Here is a 7,019-nt window from a genome sequence, read left to right as displayed (position 1 = left end):
ACAATATAAATACAACAGCTTTTCCATCGTATATAATGTATATTTGCAACCAGGGTGAAAGTAATGGTCATTTCTACGTTCCGGGCAACCTAGGCTTCACCTTAGGGCGTTGCTCCAGCAGATCGAATAGTTAGGGCCTAAGAAGTCAACGCCAGAAGAATAAAACACAATATAAGTACAACAGCTTTTCCATCGTATAAAACGAATAATTGCAACCAGTGTGAATGTTATGGTCATTTCTACGTTCCGGGCAACCTAGGCTACACTCTATGGAGTTGCTCCGCCACATCGAATACCTACGGCCATAGAAGTCAACACCTGAAGCGTAAAATACAATAAAAATACAACAGTCTTTTCATCGTATAACAGGAAGTATTGCAACAAGCGTGAAAGTAATGTTCGTTTCGGCGTTTCGGACATCCTAGGCTTCACTCTAGGGCATTGCTCCACCAGATCGAATAGTTAGAGCCTAAGAAGTCAACGCCAGAAGCATAAAATACAATATAAATACAACAGTTTTTCCATCGTATAACAGGAATAATTGCAACCAGTGTGAATGTAATGGAATGTTCCACGTTCCGGGCAACCTAGGCTTCACTCTAGGGCTGTTCTCCACCAGATCAAATAGTTAGGGCCTAAGAAGTCAACGCCAGAAGAATTAAATACAATATAAGTACAACTGTTTTTCCATCGTATAAATTGAATAATTGCAACCAGAGTGATAGTAATGCTCATTTCTACGCTCCGGGCAACCTAGGTTTCACTCTAGGGCGTTGCTCCACCAGATCGAATAGTTAGGGCCTAGGAAGTCTACGCCTGAATCATAAAATACAATAAAAATACAACAGCTTTTTCATCGTATAACAGGAATAATTGCAACAAGCGTGAAGGTAATGTTCATTTCTATGATCCGGGCGACCTAGGCTTCTCTCTAGGGCGTTGCTCCACTAGATCGAATAGCTAGGGACTTAGAAGTGAACGCCAGAAGCATAAAATACAATATAAGTACAACAGTTTTTCCATCGTACAACAGGAATAATTGCTACCAGTTTGAAAGTAATGGTCATTTCTACGTATCGGGCAAGATAGGCTTCACTCAATGGCGTTGTTACACCAGATCGAATAGTTAGTGCCTAAGAAGTCAACGCCCGAAGCATAAAATACAATATAATTACAACAGTTTTTCCATCGTATAAAACGAATAATTGGTAACCAGTGTGAAAGTTATGGTCATACCTACCTTCCGGGCAACCTAGGCTTGACTCTAGGGCATTGCTCCACCAGATCGAATAGGTAGGGCCATAGAAGTCAACGCCCGAAGCATAAAATACAATAAACATACAACAGTTTTTCCACCGTATAAGGCGAATAATTGCAACAAGTGTGAAGGTAATTGTCATTTCCACGTTCCGGGCATCCTACGCTTCACTCTAGGGCGTTGCTCCACCAGATCGAATAGCTAGGGCCCTAGAAGTCAACGCCAGAAGCATAATGTAAAATAAAAATAGAACAGTTGTTCCATCGTATAACAGGAATGATTGCAACCATAGTGAAAGTGATGGTCATTTCTACATTCCGGGCGACCTAGGCTTCACTCCGGGGCGTTGGTCCAGAAGATCGAATAGATAGGGCCTAAGAAGTTAACGCCAGAAGCATAAAATACAATATAGATACAACAGCACTTCCATCGTATAAAACGAATAATTGCAACAAGTGTGAAAGGTGTGGTCATTTCTATGTTCAGGGCAACCTATGCTACACCATCGGGCGTTGCTACACCAGATCGAATAGTTATGGCATTAGAAGTCAACGCCCGAAGCATAAAATACAATAAAGGTACAACAGTTTTTCCATCGTATAACAGGAATAATTCCAACCAGGGTGAAGGTGATGGTCAGTTCTACGTTCCGGGCATTCTAGGCTTCACTCTAGGGCGTTGGTCCACCAAGTCCAATAGTTAGGGCCTAAGAAGTCAACGCCAGAAACATAAAATGCAATATAAATACAACAGCTTCCCATCGTATAACAGGAATAATTGCAACCAGTGTGAAAGTAACGGCCATTTCTACGTTCCGGGAATCCTAGACTTAACTCTGAGGCATTGCTCCACCAGATCGAAGAGTTAGGGCCTTAGTAGTGAACGCCCAAAGCGTAAAATACAATATAAATACAACAGTTCTTCCATCGTATAACAGGAATAATTGCATCCAGTGTGAAAGTGATGGTCATTTCTACGTTCCGGGCAACATAGGCTTCACCTTAGGGCGTTGTTCCACCAGATCGAATAGTTAGGGCCTAAGAAGTCAACGCCAGATGTATAAAATACAATATAAATACAACAGCTTTTCCATCGTATGAAATGAATAATTGCAAACAGTGTGAAAGTAATGGTCATTTCTACGTTCCTGGCAACCTAGGCTTCACCTTAGGGCGTTGCTCCACCAGATCGAATAGTTAGGGCCTAAGAAGTCAACGCCAGAAGAATAAAACACAATATAAATACAACAGCTTTTCCATCGTATGAAATGAATAATTGCAAACAGTGTGAAAGTAATGGTCATTTCTACGTTCCGGGCAACCTAGGATTCACTCTATGGAGTTGCTCCGCCACATAGAATACCTACGGCCATAGAAGTCAACACCTGAAGCGTGTAATACAAAAAAATACAACAGTCTTTTCATCGTATAACAGGAAGTATTGCAACAAGCGTGAAAGTCATGTTCGTTTCGGCGTTTCGGACATCCTAGGCTTCACTCTAGGGCATTGCTCCACCAGATCGAATAGTTAGGGCCTAAGAAGTCAACGCCAGAAGCATAAAATACAATATAAATACAACAGTTTTTCCATCGTATAGCAGGAATAATTGCAACCAGTGTGAAGGTAATGGAATGTTCCACATTCCGGGCAACCTAGGCTTCACTGTAGGGCAGTGCTCCACCAGATCAAATAGTTAGGGCCTAAGAAGTCAACGCCAGAAGCATAAAATACTATGTGAATACAACAGCTTTTCCATCGTATATAATGTATATTTGCAAACAGTGTGAAAGTAATGGTCATTTCTACATTCCGGGCAGCCTAGGCTTCACCCTAGGGCGTTGCTCCACCAGATCGAAGAGTTAGTGCCCTAGAAGTCAACGCCCGAAGCATAAAATGCAAAATAAATAGAACAGTTTTTCCACTGCATAAAACGAATAATTGCTACCAGTGTGTTAGTTATGGTCATTTCTACGTTCCGGGCAACCTAGGCTTCACCCTAGGTCGTTGTTCTACCAGATCGAATAGTTAGGGCCTAAGAGGTGAACGCCAGGAGCATAAAATACAATATAAATACAACAGTTTTTCCATCGTACAACAGGAATAATTGCAACGAGTTTGAAAGTAATGGTCACTTCTACGTTCCGGGCAACCTAGGCTTCACTCTAGGGCGTTGCTCCTCCACACGAATAGCTACGGCCTCAGAAGTCAACGTCAGAGGAATTAAATACAATATAAGTACAACGGTTTTTCCATCGTATAAATTGAATAATTGCAACCAGTGTGATAGTAATGCTCATTTCTACGTTCCGGGCAACCTAGGTTTCACTCTAGGGCGTTGCTCCACCAGATCGAATAGTTAGGGCCTAGGAAGTCTACGCCTGAATCATAAAATACAATAAAAATACAACAGCTTTTTCATCGTATAACAGGAATAATTGCAACAAGCGTGAAGGTAATGTTCATTTATATGATCCGGGCGACCTAGGCTTCTCTCTAGGGCGTTGCTCCACTAGATCGAATAGCTAGGGCCTTAGAAGTGAACGCCAGAAGCATAAAATACAATATAAGTACAACAGTTTTTCCATCGTACAACAGGAATAATTGCTACCAGTTTGAAAGCAATGGTCATTTCTACGTATCGGGCAAGATAGGCTTCACTCAATGGCGTTGTTACACCAGATCGAATAGTTAGTGCCTAAGAAGTCAACGCCCGAAGCATAAAATACAATATAATTACAACTGTTTTTCCATCGTATAAAACGAATAATTGGTAACCAGTGTGAAAGTTATGGTCATACCTACCTTCCGGGCAACCTAGGCTTGACTCTAGGGCGTTGCTCCACCAGATCGAATAGGTAGGGCCATAGAAGTCAACGCCCGAAGCATAAAATACAATAAACATACAACAGTTTTTCCACCGTATAAGAGGAATAATTGCAACAAGTGTGAAGGTAATTGTCATTTCCACGTTCCGGGCATCCTACGCTTCACTCTAGGACGTTGCTCCACCAGATCGAATAGCTAGGGCCCTAGAAGTCAACGCCAGAAGCATAATGTAAAATAAAAATAGAACAGTTATTCCATCGTATAACAGGAATAATTGCAACCATAGTGAAAGTGATGGTCATTTCTACATTCCGGGCGACCTAGGCTTCACTCCGGGGCGTTGGTCCAGAAGATCGAATAGATAGGGCCTAAGAAGTTAACGCCAGAAGCATAAAATACAATATAGATACAACAGCACTTCCATCGTATAAAACGAATAATTGCAACAAGTGTGAAAGGTGTGGTCATTTCTATGTTCCGGGCAACCTATGCTACACCATCGGGCGTTGCTACACCAGATCGAATAGTTATGGCATTAGAAGTCAACGCCCGAAGCATAAAATACAATAAAGGTACAACAGTTTTTCCATCGTATAACAGGAATAATTCCAACCAGGGTGAAGGTGATGGTCAGTTCTACGTTCTGGGCATTCTAGGCTTCACTCTAGGGCGTTGGTCCACCAGGTCCAATAGTTAGGGCCTAAGAGGTCAACGCCAGAAACATAAAATGCAATATAAATACAACAGCTTTCCATCGTATAACAGGAATAATTGCAACCAGTGTGAAAGTAACGGCCATTTCTACGTTCCTGGAATCCTAGACTTAACTCTGAGGCATTGCTCCACCAGATCGAAGAGTTAGGGCCTTAGTAGTGAACGCCCAAAGCGTAAAATACAATATAAATACAACAGTTCTTCCATCGTATAACAGGAATAATTGCATCCAGTGTGAAAGTGATGGTCATTTCTACGTTCCGGGCAACATAGGCTTCACCATAGGGCGTTGTTCCACCAGGTCCAATAGTTAGGGCTTAAGAAGTCAACGCCAGATATATAAAATATAATATAAATACTACAGCTTTTCCATCGTATGAAATGAATAATTGCAAACAGTGTGAAAGTAATGGTCATTTCTGCCATCCGGGCAACCTAGGCTTCACTCTTGGGCGTTGTTCCACCAGATCGAATAGTTAGGGCCTTAGAAGTCAAAGCCAGAAGCATAAAATACAATAAAAATACAACAGTTTTTCCATCGTATAACAGGAATAATTGCAACCAGTGTGAAAGTAAAGGTCATTTCTACGTTCCGGGCTACCTAGGTTTCACTCTAGGGCGTTGATCCACCAGTGGGAATAGTTAGGGCCTAAGAAGTCAACGCCAGAAGCATAAAATACAATATAAATACAACAGATTTTCCATCGTATCATACGAATAATTGCAACCAGTGTGAAAGTTATGGACGTTTGTACATTCCGGGCAACCTAGGCTTCACTCTAGGTCGTTGTACCACCAGATCGAATAGTTAGGGCCTAAGAAGTCAACGCCAGAAGCATAAAATACAATATAAATACAACAGTTTTTCCATCATATAACAGGAATAAAGCAACGAGTTTGAAAGTGATGGTCATTTCTACGTTCCGGGCACCCTAGGCTTCACTCTAGGGCATTGCTCCACCAGATGGAATAGTTAGGTCATAAGAAGTCAACGCTGGAAGCATAAAATACAATATGAATACAACAGCTTTTCCATCGTATATAATGTATATTTGCAAACAGTGTGAAAGTAATGGTCATTTCTACGTTCCGGGCAACCTTGGCTTCACACTAGGGCGTAGCTCCACTAGATTGAATAGTTAGGGCCTTAGAAGTCATCGCCAGGAGCATAAAATAGAATATAAATACAACAGCTTTGCCACCGTATAAATTGAATAATTGCAAACAGTGTGAAAGTAATGGTCATTTCTACTTTCCGAGCAACCTAGGCCTCACTCGAGGGCGTTGCTCCACCAGATCGAATAGATACGGCCTTCGAAGTCAACGCCAGAAGCATAAAATACAATATAAATACAACAGTCTTTCCATCGTATAACAGGAATAATTGCAACCAATGAGAAAGTAATGGTCATTTCTACGTTCCGGGAAACCTAGGCTTCACTCTAGGGCGTTGCTCCACCAGATCGAATACTTAGGGCTTTAGAAGTCAACGCCCGGAGCATAAAACACAATATAAATACAACAGCTTTTCCATTGTATTAAACGAATAATTCCAACCAGTGTGAAAGTTATGGACATTTCTACGTTTCGGGCAACCTAGGCTTCACTCTAGGGCGTTGCTACACCAGATGGAATAGTTACGGCCTTCGAAGTCAACGCCAGAAGCGTAAAATACAATATAAGTACAACAGTTTTTCCATCGTATAGCAGGATTAATTGCAACCAATGTGAAAGTAATGGTCATTTCTACGTTCCGGGCAACATAGGCTTCACTCTAGGGCGTTGCTCCACCACATCGAATTGCTACGGCCTAAGAAGTAAACTCCAGAAGGATAAAATACAATAAAAATACAACAGTTTTTCCATCATATAAAATGAATAATTGCAACTAGTGTGAAAGATATGGTCATTTCTACGTTCCGGGCGACCTAGGCTTCACTCTAGGGCTTCGCTTCGCCAGATCGAATAGGTAGGGTCTTTGAATTCAACGCCAGAAGTATAAAACACAATAAAAATACAACAGTTTTTCCATCGTATAACAGGAATAATTGCAACAGTGTGAAAGTAATGGTCATTTCTACGTTCCGGGCAACCTAGGCTTCACTCTTGGGCGTTGTTCCACCAGATCGAATAGTTAGGGCCTAAGAAGTCAACGCCAGAAGAATAAAATACAGTATAAGTACATCAGTTTTTCCATCATATAACAGGAATAAAGCAACGA

This window comes from Calliopsis andreniformis, unplaced genomic scaffold (genome assembly GCF_051401765.1).
Source record: "Calliopsis andreniformis isolate RMS-2024a unplaced genomic scaffold, iyCalAndr_principal scaffold0004, whole genome shotgun sequence".
NCBI classification, from domain to species: Eukaryota; Metazoa; Arthropoda; class Insecta; order Hymenoptera; family Andrenidae; genus Calliopsis; species Calliopsis andreniformis.
Note: the sequence above shows the minus strand (reverse complement) of the source record.